The sequence below is a fragment of the Canis aureus genome, chromosome 4, assembly GCF_053574225.1.
Source record: "Canis aureus isolate CA01 chromosome 4, VMU_Caureus_v.1.0, whole genome shotgun sequence".
In the NCBI taxonomy this organism is placed as follows: domain Eukaryota; kingdom Metazoa; phylum Chordata; class Mammalia; order Carnivora; family Canidae; genus Canis; species Canis aureus.
The window spans coordinates 36651750-36676212 of NC_135614.1; the positions used below are offsets into that span (position 1 = coordinate 36651750).

Below are 24463 nucleotides of genomic sequence, written 5' to 3' on the forward strand. Positions count from 1 at the left end.
AGATCTCATTACCTCTGGGAGCAGGGAGCGTGGCTCCAGCCTCACCCACCTCAGCCGCTAATGAGCGCCCTAATTTGATTGGCTCCAAATGAATGTGACGCAAAATTAAAAGATGCCAGTAGACACTGCCATAAATCGAAGGAGTTGGCTTCAATTTATTATGTTGGAATTCAATTAGAGTTCTCCTCCCATCCTCTCCGAATGTTAATCCAGCTGCTGGCTACAGAGCAATAACTAGAAGGGTTATGACTGTTGAATCCCAGCCTCTCTGTCGAGCTCGGGCTTGGATGGAAAACCTCAGCCTGGGCGTGGGGAGGTCAAGGGAGTTCAAGGCCAGCTGCCAAGCCTCCCACCAGCCAGCCAGCATATTTCCTGTTGGGGAAGGGATTCAGAGCAATGTACCCGATTAAAATGGTTTAAAAATTATTTTTAGTGCATAAACACTTCAAAAGACTACATAGAAGGGAGGACTGGAGTCATGGACTTTATCATGTGACAGGCAGCAGGGGACATGATGACCCAGAGTCTGGGCTCAGCCTGGCCACAAGCTCTGTGCAACTAGGACTCTGTGTCACCATCGTTTCCCCGCCTCGGATCCTCCATTTGTAAAACAAGGCAACTGGACTCCAAAAATAGTTTTGATGGCCCTGGTTTCTGCTATTTTCCTTTTGTTCTCACCTGTCCACCCAGTGCCTGTTCCACCTCCTTCTGTCACTCTCTGGCCCATTTGGCCTGTGAACCAGACTTCCTCAGGCTTCCTGGCTGGGCCTTTCTCGCTGGGCATAGGTTGGACTCAGCCACTGGGAGGCTCTGGTTGGAGGGTGAAAGGCTGGAAGAGAGACGGGTCAGGGCTTTGTTCCTCCAAGGCCTCCCTCCAGCCGGCAGCCCCCTCCGCATCTCCAGCTTTCCTGGTAGCGGTGGCCCAGTTGCGTCTTCGTGTCTTCAGCCCATGGGTGGTGACGGCAACCTACAGTCGCTGTCTCCATGTTCTCCACGTCCCTTACTTATTCTCCACACTCTGCCCACCTTTCTTTGGGAGCATTGTCATTAAAATCTCGGATTTGAACCATCCGGGTTGAATTCTACTTCCTGCCATGACTCCAAATAATGCAGATGCTAAATCCACTTTTGATTGACGTTTCCCAAGGGGAGAGGTCCTCCAAGGATAGGGGACAGCAGCTGAAACAAAAGGTGGGCTCCTGGTTTGGGAGCCTGGCATGAAGCCGGGCAAGCCTAAGAGCTTGTCTCCAGACAGAACATGGGAGAGGCTATCCCCAAAGGCACTGTCCATCCTCCAGTGGACAGCGCAGGGTGACCTGGGAGGACTGGGGAGCTCAGGGGAGGCTGTCTGTCCCAGCCATTGGAGAGCAGATGACGCCTCAGAAGGATGGAGGAAAGAGGGGGAGACTCCGGACCCCACTCCATCCTTCCCCCAGTTGGATGTGGAAGAGTGAGAGCCTCTGACTGAGGACAAAGGGGATGTGTCCTCAAAGAGCCCGGGAGCGAGGGAGCTCTGCAAAGAGGCTGATGATGGAGGGTTTGTTTGCTCAGAGATAGGGCTCCCAAGGGTACAGTGCCAAGGACTTGGAGTCAGCCATGGGGGAAGAGCCTGACAGAGAGGAGTCCCAGAGCAGGATGGAGGGAGAGAGGGAGATGGTGGGTGGCCAGGGGCTTGCCTTTGGGATGGTGACCAAAGATTACAGAGATGGGATCAACTATGGTTCTATACGACACCCAGCATCAGTGTAAGTCCATGGCTGGGCCCTGGAGGAAGGTGGAGAGTGAGACTCTGAATGTCTAGGAGCCCTGGGTGGGTAAGCAGGGACCCAGAGAGGGACTAGAAGTCAGCATCAAGCCCAGATTGTGGTCTGGCTGCCTTGGGGTCAGCATGCAGGGCAGGCCAAGTTCTGCCTCAGTGGCTCCCACATCTTGGTCCTAGTGCTGCCCCTTGGGTTGAGGGGAAGCCTGGCAATGATTATTGACTTACTTGGAGTAGGAGCAGCTCCAGGGAGGGATGGCGTTCTTGTCACTGGAGGTGTTCAAGCTTGGGTTGATGAAGAAGGATTGCAGATAACCTCTGGAACCTAAGTGACGTTGGGGCTTCAGGGAGCTGTGACCTATGAGTCAGTAGGAAATTCAGGTACAAGGGAGCCAGACCCAGATTCTGGGTGAGTGGAGGTGGGGATCTAGGCCAAGAGTCTGAGCACCAGGTCAGGCCCCAGAGAAGCAAAGGCAGATGGGATCCTGGCCAACTGCTAAGGTGGCTTCCGGCCATCCCCTGGGGCCAGAGCTGGCAGGGACTGAAGAATGGACAGGCGAGGTCAGTGTTCCAGACAGAGGAGCCATGTGCCTGGGAAGCAGATAAATGGAGAGTGGCAAGTCTTCTTGTGAGAATTACGGCATCTTCCTGTCTCCTGGAGAGAAGGGGATGACAAGAGGTCCATTCACTCATCCACTTGCGATTGGTTTTTAAAAACTAAAGCAGGTAAGGGTGGATTTTTTCCCCAGACTTAGACCATCAAGTTTTTTTTATTGACCTGTGATATAACAAGTCAAACTCCTAGAGGTTCAGCCAAGTAGATAAAAAATAAGGTAGTTTCCTTCCAAAAAGCGTAACTCAGATATTAGTTAAGATCATTCCACGTCAAAAAAAAAAAAAAAAAAAAAAAAAAAAAAAAAAAAAGATCATACCACATCATACATCTTTTCCTTACGATTCTAAAATTTCATCTCAAATGGAATCACCATCCTAGATACTGATCAAGTCCTTTTCAAAGCTTAGGTCATTCATCCAAATATTTAAAAATCTTTTGCTCTCACAGTACATCTGGTCACCAACAAGATGCATTCAATTAGGAACAAATCAAACAGGAGAGAAGGGTTTATGATGAAGGAAAGCAGTGTCCACCTTCTCTCTCCAGCAAACTTCTAAACATTCCCATTTTTAGTGCCTCCCGTGGGTACCTCTGACACTAGCACGTATATGTACTCTTTTCTTGACCTAGTGTCTGTAGAAAGTTTGTGGATCCCCTACCGTGGAAAACAAGAGATTGCTCCATGTATGTGCCTCTCTTGACTCCCTTCATTATCCCCCAGGTTTCATAGTTTTCCGCAATTATTTTTAGTTCTTCCATTATTTAGTTTGATAACTTTGCACTCCGTAATTATACCTTGATCCTGCATTTTGTCAGCCTCATTCAGGGTAATGGACTGTGGCAGGCGTTCCCGTATTTCCCACCCCTCTTTCTTTTGGGAAGGACTCTCCCCTTCTCTCCCGGGGTGTGTGTGAGCATGCTCCAGCTGGCCCATCCCGGGCACTCCACCTCCCCGGCCGTGGCAGCTGCCTGAACCCCAAGCCTGGTCCCTGATGTAGGCCATTAAGAATCCAGAGGGTATAATGTTAAGGAAAATACGCCAGTCAGAGAAAGACAAACACCATATCATTTCAGTCATATGTGGAATTTAAGAAACAAAACAAACAAAGAAAAAAAAAGCCAAACTGAAGAACAGACTCTTAAGTATAGAGAACAAACTGGTGGCGACCAGAGAGGAGGTGGGTGAGGTGGATGGTGAAGGAGGTGAAGGGGATTAGGAGGACGCTTAATCATCATGAGCACTGAGGAACTTAGACAATCATGGAATCACACCTTTTACACCTGAAAATAATAGGACAATGTAAGCTAATTATATTGGAATTTAAAAAAATTAATTAGGAGAAAAGAATCCTCCCCTGTACTTTCGCTACTAAAAGTGTTTTCTTCTTCTCTGGGATTCCCACTGGTGATGTCCCGTGGGCCAACACGGGCAGAGATCCTGCCTGAGAAGCCCGGCCCTGAGTTCTGATGACGGTGCCCGGCGGGCCCACCTCTCCTGGCACTCAGCATCGTGAGCCCGGACCCCTCAGCATTAGCCCCCCCACGGCGCAGGGGTGGACACTGCCTCAAGTGTCGGATGAAATAGGAATCGATAGCTCTGCGCCCTGCATGGTTTCTCTCCAGCTGCTGTAACAAATTACTGAAACTTAGTGGCTGAACACATTGCAAATCTTAGAGTTCTGGAGGTCGGAGGTCTGGAGTGGGTGTCCCTGGGCTGGGTCAGGGTGTGCGGGGCTCCAGTGGGGACTCGGGGTTTTGCCGCTTGCACCTTCTGGCGGCTGCCCGCCTCCTTGGTTTGAGGACTTCTCCCTCCATGTCCACCGCCTGCAACGGCAGGGGCCCTGCGGACACGGCACCGCTCTCACCTCCTCTTCTGCCCCTGTGTCCCCTGGCCAGGGACTGTTCAGGACCCACCAAGACCATCCAGGACGCCCTATTTTGAAGTCAGTTCCTCAGTGGCCTAGGTCCATGTGCCACCCGGAGTTCCCCTTGTCGCTGTCCTGTTCTTTCTGCTGGTGCTGCTGGCATGCAAGCTGGGCTGTCCTTTCCAACACCATCAGTTCTCCAGTTCTCCACTAGCAGCGCCGAGTCTCTGCCCCTCTGACACCAACTCAGTGCCGTTATTTTGCCGACCAGACTTCACATTTTAAATGAAATTTCAGGGGACCCCTGGGTGGCTCAGCGGTGTAGCACCACCTTCGGCCCAGGGCTTGATCCTGGAGACCCCGGGATCGAGTCCCATGTCGGGCTCCCTGCATAGAGCCTGCTTCTCCCTCTGCTCGTGTCTCTGCCCCTCTCTCTCTCTGTGTATCTCATGAATAAATAAATAAAATCTTTTTAAAAAAAATTTCATATCTTAACCTTCATTAAATACACATTTACTTTTCCTTTTGTTTTTAAATTTAAACAGCCCGTTAGGGTATAAAATTCATATATAATAAATGACACATTTTGAAAGCATATAATTTGATGACTGTTAGTGTATATACACCCCCATAAAACCATTGCCACAGTCAAGAAAATGAATGTATATATCTATTTCCCCCCTTATCATACTATAAGAATGCCTGTTTTTCTGGTCTTTTTAAATTTAATTTTATTTTTTAAGATTTTTTAAAATTTATTTATGATAGACATAGAGAGAGAGAGAGAGAGAGAGGCAGAGACACAGGCAGAGGGAGAGGCAGGCTCCATGCCGGGAGCCCGATGTTGGACTCGATCCTGATACTCCAGGATCGTGCCCTGGGCCAAAGGCAGACGCTAAACCGCTGAGCCACCCAGGGATCCCTCTTTTTGTTTTTTAATTAAGCATGATTATTTTGAGATTTAATCCATGTACAAAAGCACCTTCTTTTTTATGGCTGAGTAGTGTTCCATTGTATGGATATCCCACAATTTTTAAGTTGAAAACACTCTGCGAGAGGTGAATGTTCTTGATGGATGTTGAATTATTCCAGTTTTGTGGACATACAGTTTCATCTCTCTTGGGAAAATACCTAGGAATGAAATGATTAGATCATATAAGTGTATATTTAACCTTTTTTCTTCCTAGATGTTCTATGAATTTTGTGTTGCATTGCATCAGAAGGCACATGATTAACTTTCTTTTATCTTTTTAGAATTAATTTTACTTACAAACAATAAAATTCACTTTTGGAGTAGTTATAATTCCTTTTTTTTTCCTCTTTTTTTTTTTTTTTTTTTAAGAGATTTTGCTTATTTAGACAGAGAGCGAGAGAGCGCACAGGTGGGCAGAAGGAGACCCTGGGATCATGACCTGAGCTGAAGGCAGGCGCTTCCCCGACGGAGCCACCCAGGCGCCCCGGTAGTTACAGCTCTGAAACACCACGACTGGGACATGGAGCACTTTCATCACCCGGAGTTCCCTTGTGCTGCCCCGTTGTCTGCAGGACCTCCCCCATGCAGCAGTTATCTACTCCCTGGCCCTATAGTTTTGCCTTTTGTTAGGCTGCATGGAAGTGAAAGCATGCACTATGTAGTTTGTAGGCTGCTTCTTTCCCTGGGCACGCGATGCCTCTGAGGCTCACCTGTGCACACTCATGGCTCAGTTGCTCATTCCTTTTTAACCGGGTGGAGTTGCAGGTACGGATGTGGCACATGTTATCCACTTACTCCTGGGAGGATATTAATGCTTTGGCGATTATGGATCCCCTATCATCATCTTCTCTGATCATCTGTATACAGATGAATGGAAGTTTTATTTCCCTGTGGTGAATATCTAGGAGGGGAATTTCTGGGCCCTACAGTAAGTATATGTTGCATTTTATAAGAAACCAAAAATCATTTTCCAGAATGACTGTGCCATTTTGCACTCCCACTAACAATGTAGGAGAGCTCCAGTTGCCCTACATCCTTACCAGCAATGGCGTCAGATTATTAAGTTTTAGACATTAAGGCCACGTGATTTTAACTTGCTTTTCCCTACTGACTAATGAAGTTGAGTATCTTTTCACGTACTTATTTGCCGTCTGTAGGCCTTCTCTTCTACCCAAATCCTTTGTCACTTTTAATTCAGTTTTTTTTTTTATAGTTGAGTTTTGAGATTGATTTTTGAGTTGATTTTTATCCTATAATCTTGCTAAAATTTCTTATTAGTTCTCGGAGTTTTTTTGTTTTTATTTGTTTTTTAGGTTCTTTGAAATTTTCTACGTGGACGATCATGTTATCTGACATAGAAACAGTTTTATTTCCTCCTTTCCTATCTGTGTTTCTTTTCTTTCCTGAATTATTGCAGTCACAAAAGTTCTAGCACTGTGTTGAATATAGTGTTGAGAATGGACATCTTTGTTTTGTTCTCAATCTTAGAGGAAAATATTCTGTTGGGTCATTAAATACGATGTTAGTGATGGCTTCTTTTGCAGATGCTCTTCATCAATTTGAGTTAGTTCCCTGTATTCCTAACTTGCTGAGAGCTTTTATTATGAATGATTGTTGGCTTTTGTCAAATGCTCTTTCTGCATGAGTTTGCATGATCCTGTGATTTTTCTTCTTTGGCCTGCTGATGTGGTGATTAGCATCAGTGGATTTTCAAATGTTAAACTTGCCTCACATACCTAGACTAAATCCTGCTTGGCTGTGGTGTCTAATTCTTTTTATACATTGTTGGATTGGATTTGCTGATGTTTTGTTGAGGATTTTGGGGTGTGAGTTCAGAAGAGATTTTTTTTTCCAGAAGAGATATTAATGTGTTGTTTCTCTTTGTCTCTGTTTGGTTTGTATCTGTGTAATACAAGCCTCATAAAATGAGTCAGAAAGGGTTCCCTCTTCTGTGTCTTGGAAAAGATTGTGTAAAATCGATGTTAATTCTTCCTTAAATGTTTGATAGAACACTCAAAGGAAAACTTCTAGGCCTGGAGATTTATTTTACTACAGCTTTTTAATTATTAATCAAATGTGTTTAATTGTTATAAGGCTACTAAGATTTTTTATTACAAGTTGGCTTAGTTTTTTGTAGTTTCTGGTTTTTGAGGAATTGGTCGATTTGTTCTAAGCTTCACACTTATGCATGTTAAGTTGTTGATATCATTGTTTTATATCTTTTAAATGGCTATTGGGTCTGTACTGACATCTTCTGTTTCGTTTTTATTTCCTTCTTCCTGTTTAGCATTATACATTTTTGTTTCCCTTTTGGTACTGTATAAGATATGCTGTAATCTCTGTTTTTTGACATTTTGATATGTTGTATTTTAATTTCCCTTCAGTTCTGTGTATTTTTAAAATTTCTTTAGAGACTTCCTCTTTCACCTATGGGATTATTTAGAAGTGTGTTGTCTAATCTCCAAGTGTTTAAGGATTTTCCTTTTGTCTTTGTTTTTGATTTCTCGTTTGACTCCATTGTGGTTAGATGAAACGCTCTAAGATTTTAATTCCCTTAAGTTTTTTGTTGTTTGTTTTTTTTAATTTTTAATTTTTATTTATTTATGATAGTCACAGAGAGAGAGAGAGAGAGAGAGAGAGGCAGAGACACAGGCAGAGGGAGAAGCAGGCTCCATGCACCGGGAGCCCGATGTGGGATTTGATCCCGGGTCTCCAGGATCGCGCCCTGGGCCAAAGGCAGGCGCTAAACCACTGCGCTACCCAGGGATCCCTGTTGTTTGTTTTATGGCCCAGGATATGGTCTATCTTGGTGAGCAATCCAGGGACACATGAAAAAATTGTGTTCTGCTATTGTTGGATAGATTTTTCTATATATGTCAATTAAATCCTGTTGGTTGTTGGTGGTGTTTGGATCTTCTGTATCCTTGCTGATTTACTGGGTAGCAGTTCTTTGAGTTTCTGAGACAGATTTTGAAGTCCTCAACTATAATTGTGCATTTGTATACTTTTCCTTTCAGCTTCATCAGTTTTTGCTTCATGTTTTTGGAGGCTTTGTTGTTTGGCGTGTATACATACAGGATTCTTATGTCTTCCTCCCGAATGGGTCCTTTCATCATTTCATAATTTTCCTCTTTGTTTCTAGTAATTTTTCTGTATTAGATATTAACAGGGCCACACCTACTTTCTAAAATTAGTGTATGCATTGTGTATCTTGTTCTATCATTTTATTTTCAACCTACCTCTGTCCTTGAATTTGAAGTGAGACTTTTTTTGTAAATAGCTAGAGTTGTTTAAATCCCCTCTGCCAATCTCTGTCCTGCTTGCTGCAGTCAGACCATTCACATTAGGGCAATTATTGGTATGTTAGGGATTAAATCTGCCACTTTGTGGTTTGCTTTATGTTTGTTTCCTATGATTCCTCTGTTTCTCTTTTTTTGGGTCTTCTCATGGGTTATGGTTTACTTGAACACTGTTTAGGATTCCATATTGATTTATCATGTTTGAGAGTATATCTCTTTGTACAAATTTCATAGTGGTTGCCCTGGACATTAAAGAACACTTGTATATCTTATCAAAGTCTGCTAGTATCCATGTTTTACCACTCTGAGTGAAGTGTTGAAACCCTGCCTGTTTCCAATTGCTGTCAGGCCTGTTGAGTGTGTGAAAAGAGCCTCTCCCACCTCCCTTGGAATTTTCAATAATATATTTGGCACTGCAGATCCTCCCTCTATTCCTTCTCCCCATACTTTGTGAAATTTCTGTCTTCCAGAACTATGTTGGAAGTTATTAATTTACTTATTAATGGCCCACCTCTCTTTTTGCTTCTGCCTTATGTTTGTTTTTTTCTTTCCATTTTGAATTTACAAGCTTCAATTTCAATGATGTCTTCAGAAAAACAAGAGGTGAAGGATTAAAGGAATAGAAGGCTCCAAGGGCCCTTTTAAAGACATACAGTAGGAAGAGCTTGGACTTTGGCTCTGGGCATACCTGGCAAATCAAGAGTTAGCACTGCTCACTTGCTTACTGCGTGGTCTGTCTTTGGGAGGCCTTATCCACTCCATAAAGCTGCCACATCCAACATCATTAAATGCAGTTTATGTATAATGACATGAGTTATATATAGCATACATAACTACTATAAAACACGTTCACTAGTTGACATAATGCTACACATTGTAAGACATTTCATTAATAAGATATTTTTTTGCAGTTTCACTTAAGTATTTCAGAGCTCCCAATAGTTTCCCATGCCTCAAACATTTTTACAGGTCCTGGAAAAGCCCAAAGGCCCTGCATTCTGGGCTGATGATGAGTGAAACAGCCCTGCAGTGTTCTTGGGATGATAGTGGGGGCCGGGGTCATGGAGGGAAGTGTCATCTGGGGTGCTTGCTACAGCAGAGGCAGGACATTGTTCACAGAGATCAGTTTGCTGAGCAGCCTTCAGCAGGGCTGATCCCTCAGAAGCTGCAGCAACTGGCTGGTAAACAGGGTACAGAGGAAAGGCATCTGGGGGACCAGCAGGTGAAACCCTGCCTCTGTTGCCCTCTGGCTGTGTGACTTCAGTCAAGTTATTGCCCAATCTGAGCTTCAAATACTCTAAGGTCCTTTTATCGCTAACACCACTAGGGTCAGAATGGCCATGAGATTCTGGATGTTGGTTGCTGCCCCTTGTTTAACTCTTTTTCTCAGATATGAGTGGTTGCATGTATTCTCCTCACCGATGTTGAGGCCATGAGGAAACCCAAGCCACTGTGCAGGAGTGGGGGATACTTGCCCTGGAGGTGCCTTTATCTTACTGGCAGAGGGAAGGGGTCAGGGGAGATAAGGTGCTGAATTATATAGACCCCTTATTCCATTCATCTCCCCTGTGCAATTTCTGCCTGAACCGCTAAAGCCTTAAACCTCCAGGCTGGCCTGATGCTTGGTGACAGGAGTGAGGGAAACTGAGATATTCCTCGGGGGAAGGGAAAAGAGAGGCCAGCTGGAACCTGCCCAGCTTCCCACCGAGGTGCCTGCAAAGAGCGGGCACCATTGGCAAGTCTTCCCGAGACCCAGCAGGGCAGCCGAGGTGGGCCTAGAAGCTTCTGCCTGTGTGTGTTCTGGGCTGGCCTGGTAGGGGTTTGGAAGGGCTGGTGTGGGAGGACCGCGCCCAAGAAGACGGGCCCTCTCTGGGAATGTAGCCAGGCTGCCAGCACTCCGCCCAGGAGAAAGGCCAGGCCAGCCCCGGAGCCACAGGCCAGAGCCTGGGGTGTCAGGTCGCTGTGGCCTGGTGCCCCTGCCCGCAAGGGTGGGTCCAAGCCAGGAATTAGTTCTCTTCTGAAAGTGACATCTAGGTGTGGGGTCAGGACGGGACAGGGCAAGACTATTACCCTTGTTATTGTTATATTATTGCTAGTATTGGGGACACACCGTGAGCTTCTTTGTGGTGGGCATTGAACTTTTTTTTAAGATTTTATTTATTTATTCCTGAGAGACACACAGAGAGAGGCAGAGACACAGGCAGAGGGAGAAGCAGGCTCCCAGCAGGGACCCGAGGCGGTACTCGATTCTGGGACCCTGGGGTCATGCCCTGGGTGGAAGGCAGGGGCTCACCTGCCAAGCCCCCGGCATCCTGTGGGCACTGGACATTAAATGTGAATGACTGGCGACGTCCCTCTCCTCGAGGCTCACATTCCAGGGGGAGACAGACATCCCCTCCCCTAATACACAGAGAAGTATAAAATGTAGTAACTTCCCTGGAGAGAAAAACCACGACATGGAGAGAAAACAATGATGGTGGGGTTAAGTTAGACGTTGGAAGAGGAAATGAGGGGCACGAGGGTGGCTCGGTTGGTTAACGTGTCCGACTCTTGATTTGGTCATGATCTTGGGGTCTCAGGATCACCCTGGGTCGGGCTCCGGATCAGTGGGAAGTCTGCTTGGGGTTCTCGCCCTCCGCCCTGCCCCCACTCAGGCACGAGCATGCCCTCTCTCTTTTTCAAAATAAATAAATAAATCTTAAAAAAGAAAGAAAGAAGAAAAGGCAATGAGGAATGTCTCTGTGAAGGAATGAGGCAGAGGAAGAGAGACTCAGAGGAGTGAAGTCACTCACCCCAGGCCACCTGCTGGGCACAGCGGGGCGGGCAGGGGGGGCACTGGGCTGTCCCTCTGCAGTTTGTCCTCCTTATAATGTGTAGCTTCTGGGCCCAAGGTCTGAGCTGGGGCAGAGACCACAGCAGCAGAGCGAGCTGCCCAGTGAAGGTTAAGGGCCCCACGAGGGCCTCCGGCTCAGACTTCAGAGGAGTAACTGAACCCGGCGTCCTGTCCGCGTCCCAGCTGCCCCGACTTCTCCTGGTCCCACCCACGGGGCTCCCAAGTCAGCCCTGCTTTTCACGACACGGTGACAGAGGAGAGGTCAGGTGGTGCAGGAGGACTTGAGAGCACCCCAGATTCCGTGAAGGAGGAGACTGAACAGCGGGGCTGGTGATTTGCCCGAGGTCACACCGCTGGGCTGCGGGCGCCCGGGGCCCAGGGCTTGTGCATCGCTGTGCCCACCTCCCCTCTCAGCGGATTCGCAGGAACCCGGAGGGCTGCCTCACTGGTGGCGTGGCTTCTTGGGACGTGGGCGTGAAGGACGTGTGTGGCCTGCACCAGTGGACGAGCACACGCCTGGCCCATGGCAAGGCCTCCGGGCGTGGCTGCTGAGCTGCCTTCGCCACCTGGTTGGGCCATGAAGCGGGCGCTCAGGGCCCTGCGCGGGGCTGGCATCTGTGGCTGTTTGCTGCGGCGGCGTGTGCCCCTTCCTACCTGCTTGTACTCTCTACACCTGCCACGCACGTGCACATGCACGCACACGCACACACATGCACACGCACACACACACACACACACGCTTTTGGATTTAGTGAGAAACACCGCCCGCCTGAGACTATTTGTCGGCCTCTTTCTTTCTCGTGCTTTAGGAGGAGGTGTCCCCGCGAGCCCCCGGCTGCCATCTCCCACGCAGTGCCGCCTCCGGCCCGCTGTGGACGAAGGGCGATCCGTGACTCAGGACTCTGCTCGCTTGATAACTCAATTCGGTGGCCGGGCCCCATTTGTAAGCAGTGATAGCACACTCTGCGGAAACCCAGAATCCAATTATGCCGAGGCTTGCATCATTTCTTAGCCCTCACTGCCTTCCTCGGCCCCCGGCCATCCGTCTTGCCGGGTAAAGGCTCCCGGAGGTCTGCAGGGCAAGCTTCTGACCCTCTGGCAGGGGCCTGGCTGCTCCCTTCATCCCCACAGGAGCCTCAGGTATTAGAACCAAAGCTTGAGGGGACAGGTGCTTCTCGCTCCCTGGGACTGGGACACGCAGGGCCGCCCCAGGCTGTCAGCGATCAGGGGCTCTTCATTACCCCCATCCCATACCAGCGGGGTCCTGGGCACTTGCAAAGGCCGCCCATCAGAGAGCCATTTGAGCGAGGCCGTGTGGATCACTTACTGGCAGTGAATGTTAAAGCAGAGACTTAGAAAGTCAGACATGAAGGTTTCAGCAACACAGAAAGCAGACCCCAGAGTTTTATCAGTTACACTCACACAAAAATGCAAATGTGCTATTAGATAAGGGCGGTGCAACTTGGCATCAGGCCATAGCCAGAAATTTCTAGATTTTTCTGAGATTCACACTCACTTCCCAAATTCTGGACAAATGAGGATTTTTTTTTTCTTGGAAATATCTGATGGCCTATATTTGTTGCATGGGCTCAGCCTCCTCATTCTATGAGAACTCATTTGTTCCTCTGCACCCCCTCCCCCACCTGCCACTCCCCAGTTCAGCCTCCTTATTTAATAAACTATTTAGATAAGGGATAGTCTTTCAACTTGCATGTCAGCTCTAATAGATTGGTAGCGGCTGCTCTAAAAACCGGGTCTAGAAGGATCCTGACCTAACTGAGCACAGAGGGGAAGAATGCCATGTTCAATTAGCAAAGCCTTCCATGTGTGCCAGAGGGGGAGAAGTGGCATGTGTGTCATATCATTTGCTATCTTTGCACTGAACCATTCTAAGCTCTGAGAGGGGCCTTGTTTAATAAGATAAATAGGCCAGGTCCTCAGCTTGTCACGCCGTAGCAGGGATGATGAGCTGGCAAGTGTCCCAGATCAATGGATGGGGCCCTGGTGGAGGCAGATATGAGTATCACTATGCCAGCCTGTTGAGGCACTTGGACTTTGGAGCTGGATGTTCCTCAATACACATCCTGCTTCTGACGCTTAACTGCTGGGTGGCAGTGGACTAGTTATCTAACTGCTCTGAGCCACTGTATCTTCAAATGTAAAACGAAGATAATACATAGCTCACAAGGTCGTTGTGGTCATTAAATGACATCAGATGTTGAAGCCTTAGATGTTTACCTTATAATAATGGTTACTCTTATAATTACCATGGGTGGGGAAACACACGTAGGTCTCTAAATTTTGTCTTGAATACAGAAAAGTCTCCATAGAGTGGCCTTGTTTTGAAAAGGCAAACAAGTGGTATACAGACAGCCTTCAGCAGAAGACAGAAACCATTCAAAACAGAGGAGGACATTCTGTTCCTCGGTTAAGGAAACCTGAAATGTGGGATAGAAAAAAATATTAGGGTCAAAATTCAAAACAACTTTCCTGAAACAAAAGTAGACTTGAATTTATTGGCTGAAAGGAAAATTGATACAGAGTGATCAACACTGAAACAGATGCTAATAAATGAATATTTGACTTCAAAGAAAAAAATTCCAAGGCTATGCAGTGAAAAACCATTCCTCCAAGAGCCAGCTAAAAAAAGAACCCCAAAACCTAAATCAAAAAAACAATTAACACAAAAACTCAGACCAAGAAAAGCACTTCAACAGCGGAAGAATAATGACCTCTGAAAATATACAATCTCAAAAAACAAGGAGAACACTAGTGAAAATGGTCAAAATTAACTTTCTCAGAGCTCTGGAAATTAGCCAAAAGGTTTCAACATTCTGAGTATAATTTATTCAAGAAAAATGGATGAGTTGTGGTAAGTATAGCCAAATTTTGTGGTGTCTTAACTTACCTTACTCCCATCCTCCTTTCAAGGCCCGTGGTGCATTTGCAAACCAAAATTCTCACAGCTATGGCAGGGAAAACCAGCAGCCTGGCAGTCACTGGAGAGGACAGAATGGGTTTGGAGCTTTCCAAAAAAACCCCATTCCCAGAGAATTATCACTATTTGATCTGACAGTTCCCTGAAAAAGCCCCCTTCTTAGGGATTATCTTTATTTGACATGGCTCAGTGCTTGCTCTGTGCAAACAGCCATATCCTGAGGGCATTTGTCAAAAACAATCAGCAGCCTGGGGTAGCAATACCAGCTGGGGCTAACAAGAGGCTGATCAAAACTCCTGAAGGGAAGAGCTGGGGAATGAAATATTCATAGGGACTTGGAAAAGCACTGGCATGTTCCTGAAATTCTAGAAGGCCACATGCATGTGTTGGGTTGTATATACACCCAAGAAAGACCTGTGCAGGGCTTACACCATGATTGACCTTGAGGCTCTCAGCAAGCAGGAAGTAAACACTGAGACAGAGTTGTAAGTTGCTTGCTGGCCTGTTGAAAACATAGCTTAACACACACACACACAAACACACACACATTTCATAGCAAAAGTAGGAGGACTTAATGGTTCAGGTACTAAAAGAAGTCTCTGTCTAATCAGTAGATGACCACTAAACTAACCAGGAGGAAACATCAGTAGCCATATGTGGCAAAGAATATTGAATTTAGATAATTAGTCCAGAAAAATCACTAAACAAACAAACAAACAAACAAACAAACGAAAAAGGCATCAGTACAACAATAAGAAAAAGAACTCCGGAAGAAGTTTGTTGTCCAGAGTTGCCACATTATATTATTTAAAAATGCCAATTTTCAAGAAAAAAATATGAAAGATGCAAAGAAATAATAACAAATGGCCTATTCAAAGGGAGAAAAAAAGTATTCATTAGAAACCGCCACTGGGGAAACCCAGACATTCAAATTACTGTTAAAGACTTTTGATCACCTGTTATAAACATCTTTAAAGAACGAAAAAAGATTATGTCTAAAGAATTAAAGAAAAGTATGATGATATCTGACCAAACAGAGAAATAATAAACAGATAGAAATTATAGAAAAGAGCTAACTAGAAATTCTGGTTTTGAAAAGTACAATAACTGAAATGAAAAATATACTAGATGGGCTCCAAAGAGATTTAAGCAGGCAGAGGACAGAATTAGTGAAGAGAAGTCATTTGAAGATAGATCAGTTGAGATTATACAGCCCGAGGAACAGAATAAAGAAAGAAGAAAGTGAACAGAGCTTCAGAGACCTGATACATCGAACCTATCAACAGATGCATAATGGGAATCCTGAGAGGAGAAGAGAGAGAGATAAAAAATGGCAGAAAAATATTTGAAGAAATAGTTGTCATTATGTTCTCAAATTTGTTGAAAAACATTAATCTACACACCTTGTGCTGCAGGTAGGATAAACCCAGAGACCAACATTTAGGTACATCAGAGTCAAACTGTCAAAAGGCAAAGACAATCTTGAAAGTAGCAAGAGAAAAACAACCTATCCAAAGCAAACCTCAATGAGGAGATCAGCTGACTTCTCATTAGAGAAGTGGAGGCTGAAGCAGTGGGATGCCACGTAGTCAAAGCACCGCAAGACTGTCGATTAAGAACTCTCAGTCTAGCAAAACTATCCTTGAAAAAACAAGAAACTCCCAAATAAACAAAAACTGAGATAATCCATCACTGTCAGACCTTACCTATAAGAAATACTAAAAGGAGTCCTTCGGCTGAAATGAAGGACATTAGATCATAACTTGAATCCACACAAAGAAATAGACTGCTGTAAAGGCATTTACGCAGGTAAACACAAAAAAGAGTAGTGTGATGAATTTTTGTTACCTTTTTCTTATCCTGTCTGATTTAAGAGACCACTGCATAAATGATAATTATGAAAGTATTGATGGGCTTATAACATATAAAGATGTAATTTGTAAAACAATAAAATACCTGAAAGTTGGTTAACATGAGAAAATTAATCAAAGTATATATCACATTAATAGAATAAAGGACAAAATCACATAATCTCAATAGATACAGAAAAAGTACTTGACAAAGTCCAATATTCTTTCATGATAAAAACACTCAACAAACTAGAAAGAGAAAGGGAGCTTCTGAAGCCTGGAAAAGATTATCTGTGAAAAACCATATCCAACATCATATTTAATGGTGGAAGACTGAATGCTTTCCTTCGAAGACCAGGAAGGCGGCCAGGAAATCTGCTCTCATCGATTCTGCTCAACATGGAGCTAGAGATCCAAGACAGGGCAATTGTGCAAATAAGTAAACAAGTGAGTAGATAAACAGAAATAAATTACATCCAGATTATAGAGGAAAAAGTAAAACTATATTCACAGGTATGATCTAAGGCATTCACAAAATAACTATTAGAACTAAAATGTGAGTTTAACAAGTTTGAAGATATGAAATCAATATAAAAGTTTAATATATTAAAAAAGTTTAATGTATTTGTATACACTAGCAGCAAACAATTCAGATATAAAATTAAGAATATTATTCCATTTTTAACAGCATCAAAAATGCTTAGGACTAAATTTCATAAAAGAAATACAAAATATAAAAAAAAAAAGAAATACAAAATATATATATTGAAAACCACCTGACACTATTAAAATAAAGAAGACCTAAATAAATAGAAAGATATCCTATATTCATGGATTTGGAAGATTTGATACTGTTAAGATGACATTACTTCCCAATTGGTCTTCAGAGTCAGTGCAATCCCAATCAAAATCTCACCTGCCTTTTTCTTTTCTTTCTTTTTTAAGATTTTATTTATTCATTCGTGAGACACACACACAGAGAGAGAGAGAGAGAGGGGCAGAGACACAGGCAGAGAGAGAAGCAGGCTCCATGCAGGGAGCCCAATGCGGGACTTGATCCTGGGACTCCAGGATCACGCCCTGGGCCACAGGCAGGCGCTAAACCACTGAGCCACCCACGGATCCCCATCACCTGCCTTTTTCTTAGGAATTTACAAGCTCCTGCTAAAATTCAGATGGAGATGACAGGCACTCAGAAAAGCCAATACACTCTTAGAGAAGGATGATGTGAGAGGACCCACACTCCCTGATTTCAAAACTTACTACGAAGCTGTAATAATCAAGACCGTGTGTTACTAGAAATGGAATAGAACTGAGTTCTGGAAATAAACCCTTCCACTTGCAGTTAGTTGATTTTTGGCAGGGGCGCACGGACAGTTCAGTGGGGTAAAAAGTCTACCACAAATGATGCTGGACAACTGGATATCCACATGCAAAAGAATGAAGTTGAAACATTATCTCACACTATATACAAAAATTAACTCAAAATGGATCCAAGTTCTGAATGTAAGAAGTAAAACTATAAAGCTATTAAAAGAAATAAAGGATGGGAGACGCCTGGGTGGCTCAGCTGGCTAAACATCTGCCTTTGGTTCAGGTCATGATCTCAGGGTCCTGGGATTGAGTCCAGAGGCTGGCTCTGTGCTGGGTGGGGAGTCTGCTTACCCCTCTCCCTGCTCATCCTCTCTCTCTTTCAAATAAATAGATAAAATCTTTAAAAAAAGAGAAATATATGGGTAAATCTTCATGACTTTTGGCTTGACAAAGGATTCTTACATATGACACCAAAGGCAAGAGCAAAAAAAAAAAAAAACAAAAAAAACCCTAAATACACTAGATATCATCAAAATTAAAAACTTATTCTTCAAAGGCCACTATCAAGAAAGAAAGAAAAAAAAAACCAACCCAGGAACAGAAAATATTTGCAAATCATATATGTGATAAGGATCTTGTATGCAGAATATAGACAGAAATTTTACAGCTCAACAATAAAAGACAGCTAACAAGTGAAAACATGGGCAGAGAATTTGAACAAACATTTCCCCAGAAAAGACACACACGTGACCAAGAAGCACATGGAAGGACGCCCAAATCAGTAGTTACTAGGAAAAAGCAAATCAACAGTGCAAGATGATAGCACTATGTACCCGCTATGATGGATTTAACAAAAAAGACAAATAATGACACCTGTTTATGAGGATGTAAAAAAATTAGAAATCTCATGTGCTGCCGGTGGACATATAAAGCGGTGCAGTCACTTTGGAGAACAACCTGGCAGGTCCTGAGGAAAGTAAATGGAGTTATCACGTGAGTGAGCAATTCCGCTCCCAGTACACACCTAGTAATCTGAATGCGTATGTTCACGCAAAGTCGTCCATAGTGGGTTCGTAGGAGCCTCAAAGTGAAGCAATCCAGATGCCCTTCAGCCGACAAGTGGAGACACAGATGTGGCCTTCCCGGGGCGGGGGGGCCTGACAGGGACAACGCTGCTGATCCCCGAGCTCCACTGAGGGAGGAGCTGTCAAGTAGCAGAGGAGACAAATACAAAGGGCTCCTAAGGATGTGAAAAGCATCATGTGTTTAGACCATTTGTCATCACAGGAAGACCACACTTTCCCCAGCGGACTAACAGTGATCAAATTTTGAGAATTTACTGTTAGTGAGAGGATTAGGAGACTGACTGGTTCTTTCCTTTTCCTAAAGAAAAAATCGACACAAATGTCATTTTGGCGGCAATTTGGCAAAATTCATCTCAATTACAATGCCGCATGAACTTTGATCCAGGCGCTGTATTTTAGGAGTCTGTCGTCTAACTGACCTGTAGGAATTCTTACAAGAGGGGCACCTGGGGGGTCACGGTGGAGCATCCGCCTTCAGCCCAGGCTGTGACCCGGGGTCCTGGATCGAGTCCCGCCTCAGGCTCCTGTGGGGAACCTGGTTCTCCCTCTGCTTGTGTCTCTGCCTCTCTCTCTCTGTCTCTCGTGAATGAATAAATAAAATCTTAAGAAAAAAATAATTCCTACAGGAATGTCTATCGTAGTGTTATTTCCAAATAACAGAAGACCAAAAACACCCTAAATGTCCACTGAGCAAAGACTTGCACCTACTGGGTGCTCAGTAGTCACATCCCCGGGCACTTAGCAGAGACCTTAGCGTAAGTCCACACAAAAATCTGCACACAAATGTTCATCGCGGCTTTCTGTACGATATTCCTATTGATGGATAATGTACATACGACGCAACGCACAATTCTTAATTGTTAAAATTTGATATGTTTTGGCAAGTTCGTGCCTGCCTGTAGCCCCCATTTTATGAGACTTAAAATACTTCTAATACCCTAGAAAGTTCCTCTGTGCCACTTCCAGTTTATCTCTGCCCGTTGGGCCCACCCCCAAATCTCGGGGCCAGCACCAGTCTGATTTCTTTCACTGTGGGTTAGTTTTCATATGCGTGGGGTCCTACCCGACGTGCTCCTTCACGTGGGATTTCCTCGGATCAGGAACACGTGTCGGAGACTCCTCTGTGTTGTCATGTGCACCGAGGGCCCGTTTCCTTTGTAAAGGCCCGCTAGCATTTCCTGGCATGGATCCAACACAATTTATTTGTTCATTTTCCTGTTGATAGATGCTTGGATTGTGTCACATTTTAAGAATAAAGCTTCTGGGGGCAGCCCCGGTGGCGCAGTGGTTTAGCACCGCCTGCAGCCCAGGGCGTGATCCTGGAGACCCTGGATCTAGTCCCACGTCAGGCTCTCCGCATGGAGCCTGCTTCTCCCTCTGCCTGTGTCTCTGCCTCTCTCTCTGTGTCTCTATGAATAAATAAATAAATAAAATCTTTAAAAAAAAAAAAAAAAGAATAAAGCTTCTGGGCAGCCCGGGGGCTCAGCGGCTTAGCGCCGCCTGCAGCCCAGGGCGTGATCCTGGAGACCCGGGATCGAGTCCCACGTTGGGCTCCCTGCATGGGGCCTGCTTCTCCCTCTGCCTGTGTCTCTGTGTCTCTCATGAATAAATAAATACAATCTTAAAAAAAATAAGAATAAGAGTAAAGCTTCTGTGAACATTGCCGTATAAATCCTTTTGTACGAGGTAAGTTTTCACTCCTTTCAGCCAAAAACCTAAGAATGGAATTGCTGGATCGTACAGTAAGGCATTACGTTTAAATTTATAAGAAATGACCGAACTTTTTTCTTTTTTTATTTTTAAAAGATTTTGTTTATTTATTGGAGAGAGAGAGAGTGAGAGAGCGAGAGAGACAGGGAAGGGGCAGTGGGAGAGAGAATATTCTCCGGGCCCAGTCGGGAGCCTGACACGGGCCTCGATCCCAGGACCCTGGGGGGAAGACCTGAGCCGGAGTCCAGAGCTGGCCCCCCAAACTGAGCCCCTGGCACCCACTGAAAGGTTTTCTAAAGCTTTTACATAATTTACTTTGTCACAGCAAAGCGAATGTATGGCGCTTGAGAGAGAGGAGCGAGCGTCCCCGCTGGCTCACCAGCCCTTGCGTGTGTCCCTGGGAGGGCGGGTGTCCGAGGGTGTCCTCCACCCTGTTACCAACTCGTAGAAAGACCCTGTCCTCCAGCTTTATGGAGCCCTAACGGGCACAGGTGAGCAGCGTGTGGACGTGCTGCTTGTCGCGCTGCAGTGAGAGGCACTGGGTCACCTGGGTCACCTGGGTCACAGTGCAGTGACTGGTCTCCTGGGCTGGGGCCACCGAACAGCCGCTGCTCAGCAACTTCCAGGTCTGTACCGAGAGCCAGCAGTTAGGGCCGTGAGCGGCGGAGGCCCCAGAACTGAGCCCTCAGCCCCACACCCCGTGCTCTCTGGCCAAGGCCCGAAGGGGTTCTTAGACATTCCGACGTCAAACCACTTGTTCGGGATGCTTTGGGACCCCTTCCTCCAGTCTTGGACTTGTTCATTAATTTTCTTACTGGTGAAGTTTAAAATTTTGATGAACTCTTAGTTTTGTTTTGTTTTTGTTTTTTTTAAAGATTTTACGTATTTATTCACAAGAGACACAGAGTGAGGCTGAGACCCAGGCCGAGGGAGAAGCAGGCACCCTGCAGGGACCCCGACGTGGGACTCGATCCCGGGACCGGGGTCACGCCCTGGGCTGGAGGTGATGCTCCACCGCTGAGCCCCCGGGCGCCCCCAAATAAGTGTTTTTGAAACCTAATTGGAAAGGCTGATGGCCCCGCAGAGCGCAGAGCAGGTGTGCAAGGGAGCTTGGGCTCCCCCACCAATGGTCAGGGGGCCCAGCCCACCAGCCTCCTCTTTAGGCGGTGGGTCCAGCGGGCGGTGGGTCGATGGGGGGTGCAATGCGGGCAGGTAACCCTGTGGCCAGCAGAGGGCACGGCGCCAGCGGGTCCCGGGCCACCCGGCGCCACTTGCAGCTGGGTACGCACTGGGGGGCGGGGGCTCCTCAGTCACACGGGGGTGGGGGGCTGCAGCCCTGATGTGCGAGGCCCCACGGTGTGTCCCTTCTGCCCGGGGCCCCAGCCCTTAGAGGCTCCCGGTGTCCCTGGAAGTCCCGGAGCTTGGGGTCTCAGTGTGCCCACCTGCCTCCCGCAGCTGCTCTGCGCTTTGACTCGCCCACTGGGAGGCTGAGCCCCAGCCCCGGGCAGCGAGAAGGCGGCTCCGGTTCTGGCCGTGGCCGCTCGACCCACTGGACGGTGGTTGGTGGGGCGGGTGGTCGGACCTGTTGCCTTGGTCATTGCAGCGGTAAGCAGGTGCCCGGCAGGTGCCCAGCAGGTGCCAGGAGTCGAGAGAGGATGCTTCCCCTTCGTATGTCCAGGGCCGCTGTCCTCAGGGCGGACAGGAAGGCTTCCCTCCTAGAGTCCAAGAGGCACCCGGCGTCTGGGAAGCAGGCGGTGAGGGCGGCTCCGTTGAAGCAGAAAAGGACTCTGGGAAAGGCCATTGGGCAGCGCTGAGGGCAGACCCGGTCCCAGGTCGGGGGCTCCTTCTACCAGTCGGCCTCGCCCGGAGGAGGCCGGGCCGCACTTCGGAGATGAGGCATCTGGGGGGGGGGGGGTGACTCCCTAATCCATAGAGAGCCAGGAAACACGGTGCCATCATGGGCCGATGACAGGGGCCCAAGTGGGGAGCACCCAGCTTCTCCTCTTTTGCTGAAATCAAACCGACCAGACCCCAAATTATCTTTAAGAACACAGATGCAGTAAAAAGGAATAAAAAAGGAAAAAAAAAATCCCAGAGCCATTGGAAAAGTCCCTTAGGACCACGTCTGTTTTACCAGAAGTGCCAAGAGGTTGTTCCAGCAAACGTGACTTGGAGGTGCCGTGTCCCGGCTTGAGGGTGCCTGGCCACGTCCCTTCGCCCGCCTCCCCAGAGTCCGCTGGTCGCCCCAGGCCGCGAGCGCGGACGGCCAGACGGGAGCCAGCTCGGGGGAGGCCACCCACGCACCACGCAGGCCGCTCTGGCCGCGGCCCCATTGGGACGAGTCTCCCTGACCTCGGGACCCCTGCTCTGCCTGTGGGGCAGAGGCGCCCCACCCGGGCCAAAGCACAGCCTGCGCGCCGCTGCTCAGGGTCCCCACCGGGCACATCGGTGTAACAGCGGTGTCTCCCCAGCTGCCTCCGCTACCGCGTGTCTTGAGGCTCCTGTTTGGCTGCGTCAGGCTAGTTTTGGGGGGGCCTGGGGCCAAGGCTGTGCCCCGAGGGATGGCAGCACAGAGTGTTGTCCGAGGGCAGAGGGTGACTCAGTGACTCGGCGCAGAAGCCAAGTCCAGGGCAGGACCTCAATTAAAGAAAAGAAGGAAAAAAAGCACCAGGACGACCCCAAGGCCTGTCCAGGGCCACACGGGTTGTTGTGTGGCCTGCAGGGCCCCTGGGGGCCCCACTTCAGCCCCTCCTGCCGCTGCCCTCATGGGGTCAGGACTTCACACCCACTAGCTGCCCTGCTCGTTGATGATCTAACGGCCCCAAATTGTTGACCCTCTTCGCACGGGTGGCTGGGGACCATGTGTCCTCCCCTGGAGGCTGCTTAGGGTTAGGGTTGGGGTTGGGGTTGGGGTTAGGGTTAAGGTTAGGGATAGGGTTTAGGGTTAAGGTTAAGGGTAGGGTTACGGTTACGGTTAGGGTTAGGGGTTAGGACTTATTGTTAAGGATGGTCTTTGGGCTAGGGTTAGGGTTTAGGGTTGGTTAAGGTTAGGGATAGCATTTAGGGTTAAGGTTAGGGTTAGGGCTAGGTTAGGGTTAGGGTAGGGTTGTGGTTGTGGTTAGGGTTAAGGGTAGGGTTTAGGGTTAGGGTTAAGGTTAGGGATAGCATTTAGGTTTAAGATTAGGGTTAGGTTAGGGTTAGTTTAGGGCTAGGGTTAGGGTTTAGTGTAGGGTTAGGCTTGGGGATGGGCTAAGGGTTAGGCTCTGGGTTAATGTTATAGTTAGGTTAGGGTTAGGGTTAGCTATGCTGGCCTTTTAGGGATTAGGTTTTGTTTAAGATTATGGTTATGGTTGTGGTTGAGGTTGGGGTTAGGATTAGGCGTTAGGGTTAGGATTAAGTTTATGGGGGGATCTCTGGCTGGCTAAGTGGTTTAGCGGGGCCTTCTGCTCAGGGCATGATCCTGGAGTCCTGGGTTGGGTCCCACATCAGGCTCCCTGCATGGAGCCTGCTTCTCCCTCTGCCTGTGTTTCTGCCTCTTTGTGTGTGTCTCTCATGAATAAATAAATAAAATAACTTTTAAAAAAGATTAAGGTTTGGGTTAGGGTTAGGGTTAGGGATTCGTTTTAGGGTTAATTTTGAGGTTAGAGTTAGGGGTTAGGGTTTGGGTTAGGGTTGGGGTTGGTATTAGGGTAAGGGTTAGGGCTAGGTTTAGAGTTAAGGTTAGGGATAGGATTTAGGGGTTAGGATTAGGTTCAGGGTTAGGGTTAGGGTTAGGTTAGGGGTAGGTTTAGGGTTAAGGTTAGGGGTTAGGGGTTAGTGGTTAAGGTTTGTGGTAGCTTTAGGGTTCGGGTTAGGTTTGGGGTTAGGTTTGGGGTTAGGGTTAGGGTTAGTTTAGGGCCGGGAGACCCCACATCTGGACCAGCTGAGGGCAGCCGGCTCCCCCAAGCTGCTCCCCTTGAGAGCTAGGTGAGCCACAGGCTGGAAGAGGAGCCCAAGATCCCTGCCTCTGAGAGATCCTAATTTAGCGGCAGGAAGTATCCTTACTTGAGTCATCCCTAGGGCGACCGCAGGCTCTGAGCTCAGTGTGTCCTTGTTGGGAAATGCCCACCCATGCACTCGAGGTTGATTCATCCCCCAAAATCTTATCATTGATTTCTTTTATGAACATTGATCAATTTGGTCCTTCCCTGGTCACTGCTAAAATCCCTGAGGCACTTAGAG

The 24463-nt window shown here is 47.0% G+C and overlaps 1 long non-coding RNA gene across 1 annotated transcript; it reads right to left on the reverse strand.

The window, feature by feature from the left end:
• Window positions 1-14114: 14114 nt before the first annotated feature.
• On the reverse strand, window positions 14115-19918 carry LOC144311846 (uncharacterized). The gene is made up of 3 exons (XR_013377347.1): window positions 19596-19918; window positions 18472-18687; window positions 14115-14370 (listed from the first exon to the last, which is right to left on the reverse strand). It is a non-coding gene; the product is annotated as an uncharacterized LOC144311846 (long non-coding RNA).
• Between the last annotated feature and the right edge of the window lie 4545 nt (window positions 19919-24463).